This window comes from Pteropus vampyrus, unplaced genomic scaffold (assembly GCF_000151845.1).
Source record: "Pteropus vampyrus isolate Shadow unplaced genomic scaffold, Pvam_2.0 Scaffold388, whole genome shotgun sequence".
NCBI classification, from domain to species: Eukaryota; Metazoa; Chordata; class Mammalia; order Chiroptera; family Pteropodidae; genus Pteropus; species Pteropus vampyrus.
In genome coordinates this window covers 1612005-1629616 of record NW_011889169.1, presented here as the reverse complement: position 1 = coordinate 1629616, position 17612 = coordinate 1612005, and the positions used below count along the sequence as shown (strand labels likewise).

Genomic DNA, 17612 nt, shown 5'->3' with positions numbered 1-17612 from the left:
TTTTGGCCTTACTTGGGAAAACCCTCATAAAGATGTAAAACTGAAATCACATTCAGTTGTACTGATGATGAATACATTTTTTTGCAGGGGTCAGGATAGGAAGGTTTCATGAATGTGGACTGACTCAGAGCTTTCTCTGATAAGATGAGGTCCCAGGGAGGGAGGGGTTCAGACCAAGCTCATAGGCCCAGAGGCAACCAACAAGCTCCAGCCCCAACTGCTGGTCTTTCAAGGCCCCTGTCAGGGCTGTGCGCTCGAAGAGGAGTGCTCGGTCTCTTTCTCATGCAGCTGTTGGTTTTGTTTTCTGTCTCATCTGGTTTTCTTTCATACTTTTTAAAATTTAATCACATAAGTAACACACAGCCTCAGTAGAAAATCAGTAGCCAAAAAGCAAAGGCACAATGATAAAAATCACCATCATCCCACCACTCAGATCACTGTGAACATTTTGGTGTCTTCCCTTGCAGACTATTGAATAGAAAGGCGATTATCCTGTGTGCGCCATTTTACAGTCCGCTTCGTTTTTCTGATGCTGGTTTTCCATATTATTCAGTGTCTTTGCCCATTTGGCCTTGATGTTTCCACCTACCAAATAAGCTGGTTATATAATTTTCCTGTTGTTTGCTCACTCCTTCGCCCATATCCATCCATCCATTGTGCACCTGAGCCAGGTGCCAAGGAGACAGTGGTGAACAGAGCCAAGTCTCTGCCCCGCCAGCTCTCACAGTTCAGTGAGAGAGACAAGGAAAATCGAAATCAACACTGGCGTCTGTAGGAAGAGCCCAGAAGAGGAACAGAGGAGGGACAAGGGAGCAAGCAGGGTGGGCGCTGTTTCAGGCAGGCGAGTCATTAATAGGGCACGTGTTCTGTGTCCAGCACTTTACACACTTTACCCTCTGCCCTCACAACTCTTCCGGGTCACGTTATTATCCTCATTTTACAGATGCCATAGCTGAGTCTCGAAAAGAGTCAGCACTTGCTCAAGGTCACACAACCACTAACGTGAATTGAATTGAAAGTCAGATCTCTTCCATCCCTGAACCTGTGCATCTGCTGGGGCCCCAAGCCCTGCCTCTCTCCGCACTTACTGGATGCGGACATGCTCATTAGGATCTGAAATGGGTGTGCTGCCTGTGAGTATCGCCCACGGCGCTAGTGGAGGGAAAACGTCCTTGGCAGAGATGCTGGCAGAGCAGGCTTTGTTTGGCCTGGGAACAGGGACCGCCTTAAATATACGATGCCTAAAGAAATACCAGAAGAGGAATTTGGCGGGGAGAGGGGGGGTGGCCTGGGGTTGGGGTTGGAGAGGTCACCCTCTACCTTGTGAAGTCTCAGTTATCTGTAGGGGCACATATGTACTTTGCTATCCACATTATGGGTGACGTTATCCTGATCATTCCTGAGATCTCAGTGTTTGAACTGAGACCCCACTGTAGAAATCAGATCCAGATCCAGAAGGAAAGAGACAAATCATCTGTGTTCCTGTCCCCGACACGTACTTTCATTTCATAGAAGCGGAGGCTGAGACCCTGGGAGGTTCAGCGACTTTCCCAAGGCACCCCCTGCTTGGCTCTTTTTTGGTTTCCACATCACTACCCGCACCGCCCCCCGCCCCCTCCTCGCTCTGTCCCGGAGCAGGACGGCTGTCAGCACCTTCCTCCGCCTCCCCTCTCTCCAGTTCTTAGAGCAGCGCTAATGTCCCGCTAATGGTTTTAATGGTTCTCCCAGCAGCGTGTGAAGTGGCGCGAGGCTCCATTGTTTAAGCCCGCGTGATGGAGGCTCTTACTCGCTTCCATTAACCTCTGCCTCTCTCTCCTCCACCGCCAGCTCTTAGCCCAGAGTTTTCCTTGGGTCCTGGAGGGTGGGGGAGGAGGGGCAGGACTCCACCTCCTTGACACACACACACAGGGCCTCAGGGCGTGCAGCCCCTGCCCAGGGGCCCTCCTGCTCCTTTCTGTGGGCCGGTGTGGGGCAGCACTGTCCTCAGGCAGAATTCCAGCCCACCCACCTAAACCAAAGACCCTGGAATCAGGCCGACATTCACTACCAGTTTCACCGCCTACCAGCTGTGTGACTTTGGGCAAATTGCTTCGCCTCTCTGTGCATTTTTTTCTTTGCCGGTTCCTTGAGAGTAATAATAATACGCCAACCTCTTAAGAGTTATTCCAAGAGTTAAATGACAAAGCAAGCTCAGTGCTGAGCGCAGTACCAGGCCCATCAGAAGCAAGGAGGAAGTCTCAATGACCTCTACTGCTATTGCCAGTAATATCATTATGCAACTTTGGTTTAATAGACACAGTGAATGACCTTATACAAGAGACCAGGGCCAGAAAGAGGAATAAGATGGTACGGTTGTTCTCAAGGAGCTGTTCTCAAGGAGCTGTTCTTAGTAGAGAGGACAAGATAGCCATGAACTGTAACCCAGGACAGAAAACAGAAATAGGAAGGGTCCAGGAACCTGCCAGGTGGTTCAGGAGACACGCACATTTTTAAATGAGTTCTGAGCAAGCAGAGCGGGCTCAGGTGGGGGCAGGCGAGAGGACATGGGCTGGAGAAGGCCAGAGCCAACTCGGGAAAGGAGGAGAGGGGCGGGAAGAAGCGGAGGGGGAGGAGACAGAGCGAGGGCCTTTCTTGGAAGTGAGGGGTGGGGTGAGGCGGCCCTTTGGCCCTTTCCTCGGTCAGTGCTGGGGAGCTAGGTGAGGATTCGGGCAGGAAATGAGCATCATCGAGGGCAGAACTTTCTTAGGCTCCTGTCCACCTAAATGGAGAAGGAAACAGGCCCACTCTGCAAAGCACTCCACATTCACTTTATTTTTAATTGTGCTAAAATATATGTAACATAAAATTAGCCACTTTAACCATTTCAGATGTACAATTCGGTGACCTTAAGTACATTCACAGTGTTGTGCAACCATCACTACTATCTATTTTCAAAATTTTTTCATCACCCCCACACAGAAACTCTGTAACCATTAAGCAATAACTCCCCATCTCCCCTTTCCCAGCCCCTGGTAACCACTCTTTTACTTTCTGTCTCTATACACTTGACTATCTAAATACTTCATATAAGTGAAGTTGTGTAAAATTTGTCCTCTGTCCAGCTTATTTCACTTAATGTTTCTAAGGTTCACCTGTGTTAGAGCCTGTGGCAGAACCGCGTTCCTCTTCATGGCTGAATAATATTCCATTGTACAGATAGACTGTGTTGTGTTAATTCATGAATCCATTGACAGACATTTGGGTTGGTTCCATTTTTTCGGCTAACCACATTCACTTTCTCACCAGTATCGTTTGGACTAGGTCATGGGATGGGGAGGGATCGGAGCAGGATTCTGTTCCTTCTCCCTCTTAGTCCTGACCCCTCTTTGTGACCTTGTGCTCATACTCTCGACCTTCCTACTGCTCACAAGGACCCTGAGAAAATGGGCAAGCCCCAAAAGAGAAACGCAGTTAATACGTTTCGCCGTAAGGGCCTGTCACTTATTTAAGCCGTGCCTGACTCACAGGGCTCTTGCTTGTGGAGAGCCACCTTAGCAGAGTGCTGACTCTGACACCCAGAGTCTCAGATTCTGGAGCTTGAGAGCAGTGATGATTCCCTCCTTCTCCTTTCTCAGGCTGCCCTGCAGCTCAGGGGAGAAATAGCAGAATGGAAACTTTGCCATGTCCCCGTCTTCAGTTCAGGGTGGATAAATCCTTCATGGTCTCCTAAGGAAGCAGAGGTTCGAATGCGTGTCTTTTAAATTAAAGAGTAATCTCCATGGAATAGAAATATAATGTAGCACTTCTAACCCACTAAAGAAAATAAAAGAAACAAAGGAAACTCGATCAGCCCAGCAAGAGTAATTAAATAGGGGACTAAAATAAGAAACAACCAAAAGAGATGTAGTAAATAGAAAACACGAATAAGCTAACAGGAACAAGACTAAACACCAGTAAATCACGATAAATGTAAGTGGGTTAAATTGCCCTGCAGAGAGTCAAAAACACTCGGATGGGTTGTTTTTGCTTTTGTTTTTGTTTTTATAATGGCAAAATCTATTTGGTATTTATGAAAGACTTTTTTTTTTTTAAATGACACAAAAAGGAGGAAGAAAACAAAAGAGAAGGCAGTGCTATTAATATCAAACAGGTAAGTGTTCAAGGCAAAAAAGCATTAAATAGGGCAAAGAGGTCAAAGGCACGGTTTCCCAGTAAGATATTTCAGAGCCTGTTAACCTTGGAGGTCTGCCCTTCGGGGAGGCTGAGGAGGTCGGTCGGTCCTGCTGAACGTAAAGAACACCGTAGTCTTCGCTGTGAGAGGCAGCATTTTTCCTTCATAGCCTTCAGCATCTTTCCCATCATGACGCTACCTTTTGCAATTTTTGCTCCTGTCTTGCTGTAGTTACTTCTCTAGACCGGTGTCTTCAAACTTTGAACATCAGTATCTGCTCTCTGGAAATGTGCATGGGATGGACTGTGTGGAATTTGTGAGAATGTGGGGTCTGCTGCCTTAGCTGCCCGGTCCCTCTTGTCCTCTCCCCACTGGGCTTACCCACCGAGGTATGCTGGGACCACTCTCTCAGTTCCCAGCCTCTTCTCCTTGTTCCCAACTCCTGGTCTTCCTCGTCCACTGCTGGCCTCCGTCTCTTGCTCCATCTCTTGCCTCCCTCTTCTCAGACCCCCTCCACAGGCGTCTGGGATCAGCCCGCTGTTACTTGTTACGTAGCTGTGTCGTGGGGGCCCAGCTTGCCTCTATGAGAGCTTGAGAAAGGTCTGAAATGCCACCGGCCCCAGTTTTCAAGATCTGAGAAGCTACAGCCCAAACCTTTTCCTGTCTCGGTAAATCTCGGGCACTTGGAAGGTTCGCGCTGCGGCAAGAAAAAGAAAAACAAAAAGCATCCGAAACACTGACCTTGACCAAGGCTGCTGTTTGGATTTCTCCAGGCAAAGAATGATCCTTGGAGCATTTGTGCTGTGAGAAGATGTGCAGGTTCCGCCCTGTGCCCCTCAGACCCTCCCCAAAACCCCAGTGTGGCTCACCCTCAAATAGCTTCTCAGGTCGCCCATTATCTTTTCTCGTTCTTTTTGCTTATTTGTATTCATTTCTATTTTTGTCAGAAGAATACATACTTTAAAAACCATATAAAAAACACAGCAGACCCTGCCTGAAACACCCCACTTCAATTTTTACTCTCCAGAGACAGCTTCTTTTTCTTAGTTTTCAGCTATCTCTTGTAGTATTTTACCTCCTGTTTCTAAATAACATGCTCATACTGCTAGTTCTTGATTTTTCAATTTGGGCTGTTTTTGTTGTTGTTTAGTTTTTTGCTGTAGGAAATCAGTATTTACACTCTTACACCCTCTCATAAACACACATATTATTTCTCCTTCCTCCATCCCTCAATGTAGCTATACTTCTCTATTTAGATAAATCACTATCATTATTTATATTTTTGTGACTATATGTATATTATTCATAGCTGAGCCGATTAGCATACTGTGATTATATTTTCTTTCTTTACATTCCCGGAGTCGGCCATAGCCTCTTTTTCCCCCCAACCTTAGCCCTCTATATTTTGATCTTGTTTTATAGCGTGTATGTTTTGTCATTTTCATTTTTAAGCACTCAAATGCATCAATTTTTTTTTTCTTTAATGGCTTCTGCATTTGAGTCTTAAAAAGGCTAACTCCACTCTACTTCCATGTTTTCTTTTGGTGCTTTCGTTTTTTTTAATAGACTTTTTTTAGAACAGTTTTAGATTTAGAGAAAAAATTGAGACAATGGTACAGAAGTCCCACATTACCCATCCCCCCCCCACAGTTTTCTCTATTGTTAACATCTTACATTAGTATGATACATGTGTTACAACTAATGAACCGATATTGATACATTACTGTTAACTAAAGTCCAGTAGTTTATTTAGATTTCCTTAGTTTTTACCTAATGTCCTTTTTCTGTTCCACAGCCCTATCTGGGATATAACATTACATTTAGTTGTCATGTCTCCTTAGCCTCCTATTGGCTGTGACAATTGCTCAGTCTTTCCTTGTTTTTAAATGCCTTGACGGTTTCAGAGAGTACTGGTCAGGTATTTTGTAGAATTTGAGGATTAGTGTAATGTTACTATCGGTATAGAAAACAGGGGTTATGGGTTATGAGGAGGAAGACCGCGGAGTGCCATTTGTACCACCTCATATCAAGGCTACGTAATGTCAACATGATTCATAACTGTTGGTGTTGACCTTGGTCACACCTGGCTGAGATAATGTTTGTCAGGTTTTATCACTGTAGAGTTACTCTTTTCCCATCTTCTCCATAATGTACACTTTGGAAGGAAGTCACTCTGTGCAGCCCACACCTAAGGCATGGGGGGTTATTTTTTCTCTCCTTAAGGGCAAAGCATCCACCATGTATGTTATTTGGAATTCTCGTGCTTGGGAGATTTTTCTCTCCTTCCTCATTTATAAATTTATTCAATCATGCAATCATTTATATAGTTACTTGTTTTATATTTGGGATTATAATTCAATTCTTTCTTTCTTCTCAAATTCTTTCAGTTTTGGGAAATCTTTCAGTTGGCTCCTGTACTATTTCAACAATACCCTTATTGATGGTTTTTTTTGGGGGGGGGAGTAGGATTTTATTTCCTTTTGTTTCGTTTTAGTATTTCTTTACTTTTAGGCACTACAAGATGCTCCAGGCTCATCTTATATATCTCCTGCCCCAATCGGCCGTATCTCTAAGGAGCTCAGATTCCTTAAATTGGAGAGTCAAATTAAAAACCAAGATCTGGGTGTTAGGTGTGCTTATTGCTACTGGGGAGTCCTTTCTTTTAGACCCTGTCAGCTGACAGAGCAAAAAAATATTTGGAGTTTATTCTGGTGCATTCTGAGACACAGATCCTGCCTTACCCTCTTGTGTCAGTATCATTTATTAAAGAATCTGTTTTCTTCCCACTGATTTGAGATGCCACTTTGATAATTTACTAAGTTTCCATCTGAAACAGAATCTAGTTCTATTCAGTCCATTGGTCTCTTTGTCTGCTCATGTACTAATTCTACACTGTTTCAAGCATTATGACTAATATGTTTTAATATTTAGTAGAAATGGTTCTACTTTTGTTGTACTTCTTTTTGAAAGTTTTCCTGGCTTGAAAAAATAGTTATTTGGGAAAAAATTGTTTAATGCCTAAAAATTTTTGCATCCCCTTCTTGGTGGGGGGAAAAATACCTCAGAGGCACCATTAGCGTCACCACTAAACACTAAGCTAAGACACTGTTACCACAGGCCTTTCTATTCACACATAAAAACAGGGGTGGACTGCGAGCCAGGAGCATCATGATCCCAGTATTGGAATCTGGAGGCAATAAACATTGACAGGCCAGCGTTCCCATCCTCTTAAAGGTGGTGTCAAGCAAAATAGGGCATTTCTATACTTGATGGGAAAAGTTTTCTTGGAAACTTCTATTCTGAGAAGACAAAGAAGGAAGCCTAAAACCCATTGTCTAACATCTTTGTTATAGGGCATCATTTTAGTGATCAGTTTATATTGTTGAGAATCCTCGGGTGCTTCCTGGAAACTTGCTGCAGCTTCCAAACACTCAAAGAAAATGAACATTATGGCTGTTTTTCCAGGGCAGCCTGGGTTCAGAGAGGTCCGAATCTCTTTTTTCCTCCTGCTTCCCTGAACCTGTGTGAGAAAGAAGTAAAAAACAACCAACATCCTGTCTCAAAAGCCAGTTGCCTTAGGGAGTTAAGTATCTTATGGAGGAGATACTTCGAACCTAAACAGCTCATTGTCCCCATCAGCTCTTAAAGGCTCAGTCTCCTTCCAGGCTGCCTGTACCCACACCCCTCCATGCAAGGATACCAATGTGGCCTTTCAACTTCATTATCTAGGAAAAAAAAAAATGCACACAGTGCCTATAATTTACTGGTGCAGGCAGGAGAGCTGCCTGGTGCCATGTGCAGAATCCTACATGCAGAGCTGGCCTGGGGATACTTTATCTGTGCCAAAGGAAAAGCCTGGAGCAAGGTCAGGAGCTGCTACCTGGGCCTCCATAAATGGGAGGCTGCAGCTCTGTCTTTTTAGAGCTCTCACTGTAAACGCCCCTGCGAGGCACCCTGGGTAGCTGACACCCTGCTCTGTCTCTAAGGATAAGAGCGATCCAACAGGAAAGGAAGCATCTCTCCAGGCAGAGCCAGGAAGGGGCGGCTCAAAACATCCAGATGGTCACTGAACCTATGACTGACCCTGTGCCTCCCCGCCACCCTCTGCCAGCTCTGCGCCTGGCTTGACTGAGACCTGGAGGGGTCTTAGTGTCTTATGGCTAAGTCCTGTTGGAATTTTGTTGTTTTTTAATAACTAAACTCCTAACTTATTTTCAGAATGTCTCATCTAGAGCAAGTGGGATACTTTGGGCAGGGTGCTTTCTCCAGCCTTCCTAAAAAGTCACATTTTTCTGAGGGTGAGACCCTGGTGGCTTTGTTGAGCCTTCTGCTTAAGGCTCTGAAATACAGGCTGTGGCTCCTGGCAGCTGAGCATTTATTGGTTATGGCTTTTATACAGGTTCTTGACCCACCCTGACTCTTGGCAGCCCGATGGCTCCTTCTCATATGGGACCCAGACAGGTCTCTGCACCCCAGCAAAGAGCTACTCCAGGAGACCTGACCCCACTCGGTGGGTGGGTGAGTGGGCCGGGGCTTTGTAACCAGACCTGGAGGGGTGCAGGAGGGTTTCAGACGCTTCAGCAGCTGATGTCTGGAGATCAATTAGAGATAATGGCTTTGGGTGGACCGAAGAAGCACAGCCAAGATTTTTCCTGGTGATGATTGTGTTTACCTCATTAACGAGCCTTAGGCCTTTTTCTTTCTCGAGGGTGGGATGGCACAGTGTTGTGCTGTGAATTTGTGCTGGCTGCTTTGTTTTCCCTTAGGGTGACCGGGCATGGACCCCCAGCAGGCCGGTAGCTCCCCCACCTTGACTCTGACAGAGGAGACAGTGGCCCATGGCTTCTGCTCACAGCCCACCAGACCCTTGCCCTCCCTGCGACCCTGTTTGTATAGTTTTTTAAAAATTTCGTCTTTCGTTCATTCAAAAACTTTTAACTTCTTACTATGTCCTAGACACTATTCCGAGCGCTGAGGATTCAGCAGTGAATGAGACAGATAAGGAACCCTGGGGAGCTCACGGGCTGTAGAGATGCTAAACAACTCAATCCAAAAAAAAATGTACATATATACAAAAGTGAGAAGTTTGGGGCCGAGAATCGAAACAGGGGTCCGTTGACAGACTGCACCTCTGGGTGCGAAGGCCTCTCTGAAGAGTTGGCGTCGAGCCCAGACCAGAATGATAAGACGAGGCCAGCCCTGTGGCAGTGAAGGGGGTAAGACTTTCCGGGTGGAGGAGGCAGTGAGTGCAAAGGCTCTGGGATGGCAGCGACGAGGGGGCGAGGACAGAGGAAGCGAGGGGGAGAGAAGCGGGAGCAGTCCGCAGAAGGCCGCGCTCTCAGGGCCTGCCGGCTGGGTCCAGAGTTTGCGATGCGAAGCCTCCAGGTGCATCTTTCTCTGCCAGAGGACAGCGGGCGCTTGACTGGGGGCGATGGCAAGTGGAGACGAACACCCAAGAGAGGGTCCTGTGACTCTGGGTCTAGCCGTAGCCTTGCCCCTGACCAGCTGTCTTAACTTTCATTTCTCCATGCTGTATCTTCCCTGTTAGTGGCACAGCAGGTTTGGGCCAGACTTCAGCGGTTTACAAAGTTTGCTTTTTGACAGAGGAACCCCTTTCTTCAAGGAAACTCTTCTGGAGAGGAAGTCTAGTATGTCAAGGGTCAGCTGCTGGCAGGCATGTCACTGGCAAAGCTGGGAAAGGGGCCCAGGGCTCTGCTCTCCCATCCCTTTCACCCCCAGGCAGCCCCTCCTTACTTTTCTGCAGCACCCCAATAACAGGGCCTGGACAGGCCTGAGCTGGGATACTGAAGACAGCTGGGGAGAAGGGCTCAGCTGGGCACACCTGTCTCTTCTGTAGTTTCCTCGTGGGTAGCAATGAGTAACAGACACCATGCCTTGCTAGGCTCATGGTCGTTTTAAGGCTCGGATATTTCGAATGGCTTCAAATGCCTCAAGAAAAAATAGGATAGAAACAGAGGATACTCTTTAATTGGAGTACTGCTGTGGCTCAAGAGGTACCTGGGCACACCGGTGCAGTAGCCTTGACACCTTTCCCTCCTGCAGAGTCCATAGGTAATGGAAGTAAGTGCTCGTCTTCCCCTCAGCACCACAGTAAGCACAAGCACCTGGACATACCCCCTCCTCAGTCTCTTTGAGGAGTCAAACACTCTAGAGAAAAGGCCACCTGGGAGTGGGGGGCTTGCTGTCCAGTCCATCCACAAACAGGGAGCCCTCTGAGTCAGTCAGAGATACTCGTGACTAAAAGTATAAAAATCCTAGCTGACCGTATGGCAAAACATGAAGGTTTTTTTTACTCCTGAAACAAGAAGAGTGAGGGAGCCGTTATTGGTGCTAATGTCTGCAGTGCTGGCTTGGTCTCTGTGAAACTGTTGACCTTTTCCTCTTGACTGCAAGTTGACTGCTATTGCTCCAGCCATCTTATCCACATTCAAGGTGAGAGCAAGATGAGAAGGGGTGGTATGAGCTTGGTTCAGCAAAGCAAAAGCTTTCCCAGAAAGTTGCCCATAGACTCTTGTTAACATCTCTTTGCCAGAACAAGATCACATAGCCACCCCTAGCTGCAAGGGAGGCTGGGAAAGAAATGCATCTCCCCACACTTTGTAGTTGAGAAAGGAAAGGGAGAAATTGTTGAGTTTGGGTATCAGGTAAATTAGTTCACAGTATCTGCCATGGCCTGGGCGCCATCAGCTGAACTTGACAATGCCTTTGAGTGTTAAGGTGCCAAAGCTCGGGCAGAGGAGAAGAATAGTAAGAGAAGGAAAGAGAGGGGAACCAAGAAGGAAGGAGAAAAAGAGGGGAGAGAGGCAAGGAGGAGAGCCGGAACAATTGTCGAGGGCCTTCCGTGTGCCAGGTCCCCCACAGAGAACATGAAGAAACCGAGGCTCAGTTTCAGAGAACTTAACTGGTCCAAAGCCATAGAGTTAGTGAGCGGAAGAGTCCTGTTACCTCTGACGTGAATGCCGTTATTTCTCAAGGGAAGGGGAGGGAGAACAGACAAGGAAAAAGAAAGTGCTCGTGAGGTTACGGACAAGCCAAGGCCCCCAGCCATGCCAGCACCCTCCGACTCATGCGGGCAGGCCCAGGTCTGCTTATCTCACCACCCCAGTTCCTGCACGCGGGTCGGGTCCCAGCACACAGTCAGAGCTCAATAAAATGTTTGTCGACTGATGCCTGTAATATTCATTACTTATTTTTCACATCGTCATCATCATCGTCATCATCGTCATCATCATCATCGGTGTAACTAAGGTTTGGACAGGTTCTCTATGCCAGGTCCCCCCACACACACACACACACCCCAGCTGCAGGTTCTGTCATGGTGGGATTTCGGGTTGAAACGGGAAGTGCTGCCTGCCCTTTTCTCTCGGTAGCCTGCTCCCATTCCCCGGCATGTCTTCCTTGGAGCTAGGGTGAGTTAGCATCCTACAGCCTGAAGAGAGGCCCTCACCTGTCATCCAGTCACCTGCTGAGGAGCCAGCTAGAGTTTCAGCCCAGGGGTTTTCCCAGGCCGGCCTCCCTCAGGGGTTGCATGGAAAAGGCTTGGAGTCCCACCAGAGCAGAGCGGGCCCCGCCCACTCCCGGTTCCCAGCCGGCGGGAAACCTCTGGCTCCCTGTGGGCCCCGACTTGCTCTGGTGGCTGCTGCTTTCTGCTCTGCTGGGGTTGGTGAGGGGCAGCACCACGTGGTCTGGCTCATTGGTCCCAGCTCAGCAGGGCTCACCACACACTGTGGGAACCAACACACCCTGGTTCAAATCCCAGCATGGCCACTGGCGCTTCTAGCGCTGTGACTGTGGGCATGTCCCCTGGTCTCTGAGCACCCATTTTCTTGCTGTTGGGTGACTGGATGAGTCATTTAATCTCCCTCAGTGAGCCCCTACTCATAATGTGTAAAATGGCAATTACTATTGTCCTTGTTATTTGGCTGGTTAAATAAGGTAACATGTACTACCAGCCAGCATGGGCTCCTGGTCTATGGTAGGTCACTGTAATTGATTACACCACGCTCTAAGCTGCTCAGCCATTGTAACTGGCCTCGGCTTTTTTTTTCCCTTTTTCAAACTTTTATTGAAGTATAAGATATGCACAGAAAAGAGCACGTGTCATTAAGTGGAGAGCTCAGTAAATTTTTATAGACCAAATACACCTCCTGTGACCAATCCTCAGATCAAGAAACAGAACATTGTCAGCCCCCTGAGGACCCTTCGTGTCCCTTCCAGTCACTACTCCCAGCCAGGGTGACTATCCTGACCTCTGATAGCATAGATTGGTTTTGTCTGTTCTAGAACTTTGTATAAAGAGAATTTTATGGCATGTGCTCTTCTGCTTACAAGCATAAGTTTGTGAGACTCATCTGTGTTGTGGTGTTTGTGCCTTTCTGTTGCTGAGTACTGTTCCGCAGTATAGATGTACCATAATTATCCATTCTCTGTTGATGGACACTTGGAGCTACTGTGAATAGTGCTGCTCTGACCATTTTAGATGTGTTCCTCATGGACCATCAGTACTCATTTTGTTGTGCGCACACCCAGGAGTAGAGGGCTGAGTTGTAGCTGGCCTTGGCGTTTTGTCTGAGCCTCTCCAAAGTTGCTAGGAAGGAAGGAAGGGAGAAGAAGATGATGCATGCTCTGTGGGAATTACAAAGTGTGGCCTACGTTGAGGATGGTGTGCTTGATTCAGAGCTCTGTCACAGACCTCGGGGCTGTGCTGGGTAGTGGGCAGGATGGGGTCCTGAGCGATGCAGTGATGAATCCCTATTCTGTGCAAGATGTCGCCGGGACTCTGTCACCTAAGAGCCTATCCCAGCCCTTGCGAGCTCACTTCCATTTGGAGAGATGAGGTATAATGCAGGAAACGGAAAGTATCATGGGCACATTAAGTGACAGAAGACTAACTGAGAGCTGCCACCAGAGCCAGCTGGGTGGTCTGTGAGATTGGTACTCTGAGTTCAGGGAGCCTAGATTTGGGGTGAAGGATGTCTTTGCTGAGTACCCAAAGCATCTTTCTACCTAGGGAATGCCTAGGTACCCTTTAGTGCCCAACTTAAACATCACCTCCTCAGTGGAGCCCTCCAGGATCCACTATGTCTCTCTCACATTCCAGGGACTTCCTTCCTAGCAGGTCCCACAACTGTCAAGAACAAACTGAATATACATCCTATGACCAGAAATTGTGTGGTCATTTGTTTAATATCTCTTTCCTGCCGGCTCGCAGACTGCAAGTGGGCAGACCTATGTCTGTATTGTTCATTGTCGTATCACCCATACTTATGGTTCCTAGCATTTGTTAGCAGGTCTAAACACATTTGTGGAAAGAACAAAAGAACATGTGCCTAAAAGCGTGCATGATCAAAGGCGTGGAGGGGATCCCACATGGGTGATCGGGGGGCAGAAGATTGTCAGTCTGTCTGAACCGGAGTTCACAGTTTAGAACAGAAGGATATACGGCCAGCAGGGCTGTGGAAGGCCTCAAACACCAGGCCAGAGAGCTATAACTTGATTCTGCCAGCAGCTGGGAGCCATTGAAGGTTTTGGAGTATGAGCGTGACATGAACACAGATTAACTGATAACATTTTAAAGCAACATTTCTGAAGAGATTGATGAAACTAATTTTGGCCTTTGTGGTGGTTGTCAGGAAAGTGTATTTCAACAAGTCGGGCTCTTCAGTTATATTCTTCATGGGAAAGTATAGAAATAGAGAAGGAATGAGGAAACAGTATTGGACAGTGTCTCCCAGACTTCAGCAAAGGTGTCAAACTGCCTATGAAGTCGCAGCCACCTGTGCAAAAATCAGCGAATGCAAAGAATGAATGGATAAGCTGAGCTACAAACCCAACTTTCAGAGCAAGTATTTTGACTTTAGACACATGGGAAGCCCGTGGTGCTTCTATCCATGTCCCTCTTCCTGCCAGGGTGCCCTCCCCCACTTGCCACCTGTCACATTCCTCCTGCCTTCTTTGGTTCAGAGTAGATGTCACCTCTTCCAGGAACCCCCCCTTACCCAGTCCCTCAGGCAGAAACACCTCTCCTTTCTATATAATTGTGCCATACCTAGAGCACTTCTTTACTGTGGCATGGGTTTAATTGTCTTCATTATGCTGGGGGCAGAGATAATTCAGTGGGGTAGAGGTGAGTACTTGCCCTATCAGATAATCAGATATTAAAGTATATTCTAGAGCTATAATTATTGGGATGGATCAATAGAGTAGAATAGTTAATTCCAAAAAATAATGAGAAATAAGTATACATAAAGATGGCATTTCCAATCAGTGTATAAAGATCAGTTATTTAAAAGATGGTATTGGGACAACTTGGGTAGTCATTAAAAAAAAATAAGCTAGATCTTCACCTCACAACTTATATGAAGATAAATTACAGATGGAATAAAGATTCAACTGTTATGAAGCTATAAGTGCTTTAGAAGAAAATATGGGTGAATTACTTTTATAATCTTAGAGTGGAAAAAGCTTGTTTTGACCTAAAACCCAAAAGCTCCAAAGATGAAGAAGGAGGAGGAGGAGGAGGAGGAGGAGGAAATAAAATTTCGATAAGGCAAAAAAATCCCATCATCAACAAAATAAAAGAAAAATAGATTTGTAAAATATATGACAAAATGTAAATTTCCTTCATTTCTAAAGACTTCTTACAAAAAAAAAAAAAAAAGACCACCAACCCAAGTAGAGAAATGGAAAAAAGAATATGAACAGGTCGTTATAAAAAAAAAGGAAAAAGAAATACGAGTGACCAAAAAACACGTGATAACATAAGTATATGCTCACATTCCAAATGAAGAGAGGCAACGGAAAATAAGATGCTATTTTTCACCTTTCAGATTGGCAAAGATAAAAGAGATAGCTAATACTAAGTGCCGACAAGTGTAGAGTGAAATGAGAACCACCAGATATTGCTGATGGCTGAGTAAACTGGCACAGCATTTGTGGAGAGAGTTATGACCATTATCGTGAAAACTTAGAATCCTGGTGATGATGATAAAAGCTACCATTTTACTAAGTATTCCCTCTGGGGAAAAGATTAAACTATATTTTATGAAGTAAACTCAGAAGTCACATACCCTCATTTCCACAATATCCCATTGCTTCCACAGCCCTGTTTATCGTGACAAGGGACTGGGGTGTGAAACTAGTTGATGATCATCGGCAGCCACCTTGGAGGCTGGATACCACGGTTTCTCATTTCAAAGGGGATATTTTGGTGTCAAAGACTACACGAAACACACTATCTTATTATCCACTTTGTAGATGAGGAAACTGAAGCATAGAGAGGTTTAACTATGGTGCCCAAGATCATTTGTCTAGTGTCAGAGCCAGAATTTGAACTGGTCTCATTTAGCTAGACGCTCTTGGTTTCCCTGCTGCCACTCTTGCTTATAATCTCATGTCCTCTGATCTAAAAACATCATTCAGACTGCATCATTTTCTCACTCTTAGAATAAAACCTACACACCTCACTGTGATGTACCAGGCTCTGCGTGCTCGGCCCTACATGCCAACTCACCCTCCTCTCCTCTCACCTTTGCCCTGGCCCACTGACTCTAGCCGCATCAGTCACCTTTCCATTTCTCAAACATGCCAAGGCCCTTCCCACCTCAGGGCCTTTGCACCAACTCAGCTATTCCCTCTCCCTAGAAGATTCCCCTCCCGCACGCTCCCCCCACCACCCCGCCTCCAACACACACTTGATCTTCAGCCAGCTGCCAACTTCCACCATCTCGGGGTCAGGGCCCATGTTGACCTGCTCCTGGGAGGGGCCTTCCCTGACAACTCAGCCCAGAGCCCACACTGGTCTCCACCCCCAACCCCTGTCTCCACTCCACCCTCCGCTTCCCCCACCCTCTACCTCTTCTTCACCCCGTCTCTACCTCACTCCTTATCTCTAGGATCTAACCAAGATTCAGACTTTGCATTTAGTTATTTCTCTTTAGTCTCATGATTTAGGACAATCAAATTAATGACTGTGGATCTTTTGACGAGTTCAGGACAGATCCAGGTTATGATCAGATCCAGGTTAAGCTTTTCGGGGGAAAATACGACATAGGTGATGCTGTGTGTCATTGCATCCCTTCAGGAGGTGAGCACATTGTTTCAGGTGGTCCCACTTGCTGAATTTGATCACTCGGTTGCGGCAGGTCTGCCAGATCTCTCCATTGTGCAGGTACATGTTCTCTTCTGTCATTAATAAGTAATTTGTAGGAATAAATGGGTTTTTAAATGCTTTGAGATGCTTGAAGAGCATCTGCTCTGGTCACACTAAGTCCTGTTATTCCTAACAACCCCCTGGTTCCCATGATTAGGTCCCCACTTGTGGAGCAGGCTTGTTTTATATGGGAAGCTGCCTGGAGGAGTTGCTGCTTAAGAAGCATCATAGAGCAAAATTCCTGCCAATTGTTCCCTTACAAAGGCACCCACTGTTTGCAGAGCCTGGAGGGGACATGAAGGCAGTACTGCCCTCTTAAGCAGACAGGAGCAGCCTTCTCTGCCCAATCTCCCACCAGACTAGGACACATCATCGGGAGAATTTGTGGTCAAAGAACTAGGTCATGCCGTTCTTTGTTAAGCCCCATGCTGTGGCCACTTTAAGGATCGAGGGAGTTGTCCAGAGGCGCAGAGACATGGAAAGCAACCTACCCAAGGTTACTCAAGGAGCAGTACTCCTGCAGGAGATTTCTGCCGGCTTCAGCACACATAAAATTTGACTAATTCCCAGTGCAGCTAAACAGCCAGGTTTCTCCAGGGCTCCCAACTGCTTTTTGTGGGTGGAGCGGGGCTGGGGCTGTTTTATCTCAGGGATGGTAAATGAGTTCACATTTCATGCTTAGAGAAAATCACTTCTCTGCCCTCATGGGCGGTACTCTCTTTTATTAGTCAGAGAAGAAATAGGTTGTCTGGATTCAAGTCCACCTTTGAACTTCAGTTGGATTTGGCTTTATTATTTCAAGACCAAGATGTCCACCACTGCTGTGAAATAGTGACTTGGGCCAGGAGAAGTCAAAGGTCTCTAGAAAAGTGGGAAGAGATGGGAAGTCCTGGGCCTGAATTCTCATTTTCGGAGTGAGGAAAAACGGTTCTCATGTTGGAAACGCCTACATTTCCCTGGATGAATTGAAGAGTTGTGGGCACTAATTCCAGAAATCATTATTGGGCACCAGTATGTGTGGATGTTCCAGTAACACAGCATCCAAACTCCCCCACCACAGGATGCAAAAATAAGTAAAAATCTGAGAAAACTGAGAAGAGTGAATTGATTTGAAAACACATTTGATTTCAGGGACAAAGGTGCTAATGAATAACGTGCTTAGACCCGCTTTTAAAAAGAAATTTTGAGTTGTATATTGACAGTAAAATCTTCAGCATGTGCGGAAGGAAGTCTGTGTGATTGTTAATTTGATATGTTGTCATCTTTTCATTTTTCTAATGGGTGAATATA

At 46.3% G+C, this 17612-nt stretch overlaps 1 protein-coding gene across 1 annotated transcript in view; it reads left to right on the top strand.

The window, feature by feature from the left end:
- LOC105305516 (nucleolar protein 4-like) overlaps positions 1 to 17612 on the top strand; it is a 61829-nt gene that overhangs the window by 3679 nt on the left and 40538 nt on the right. The window lies entirely within an intron of this gene.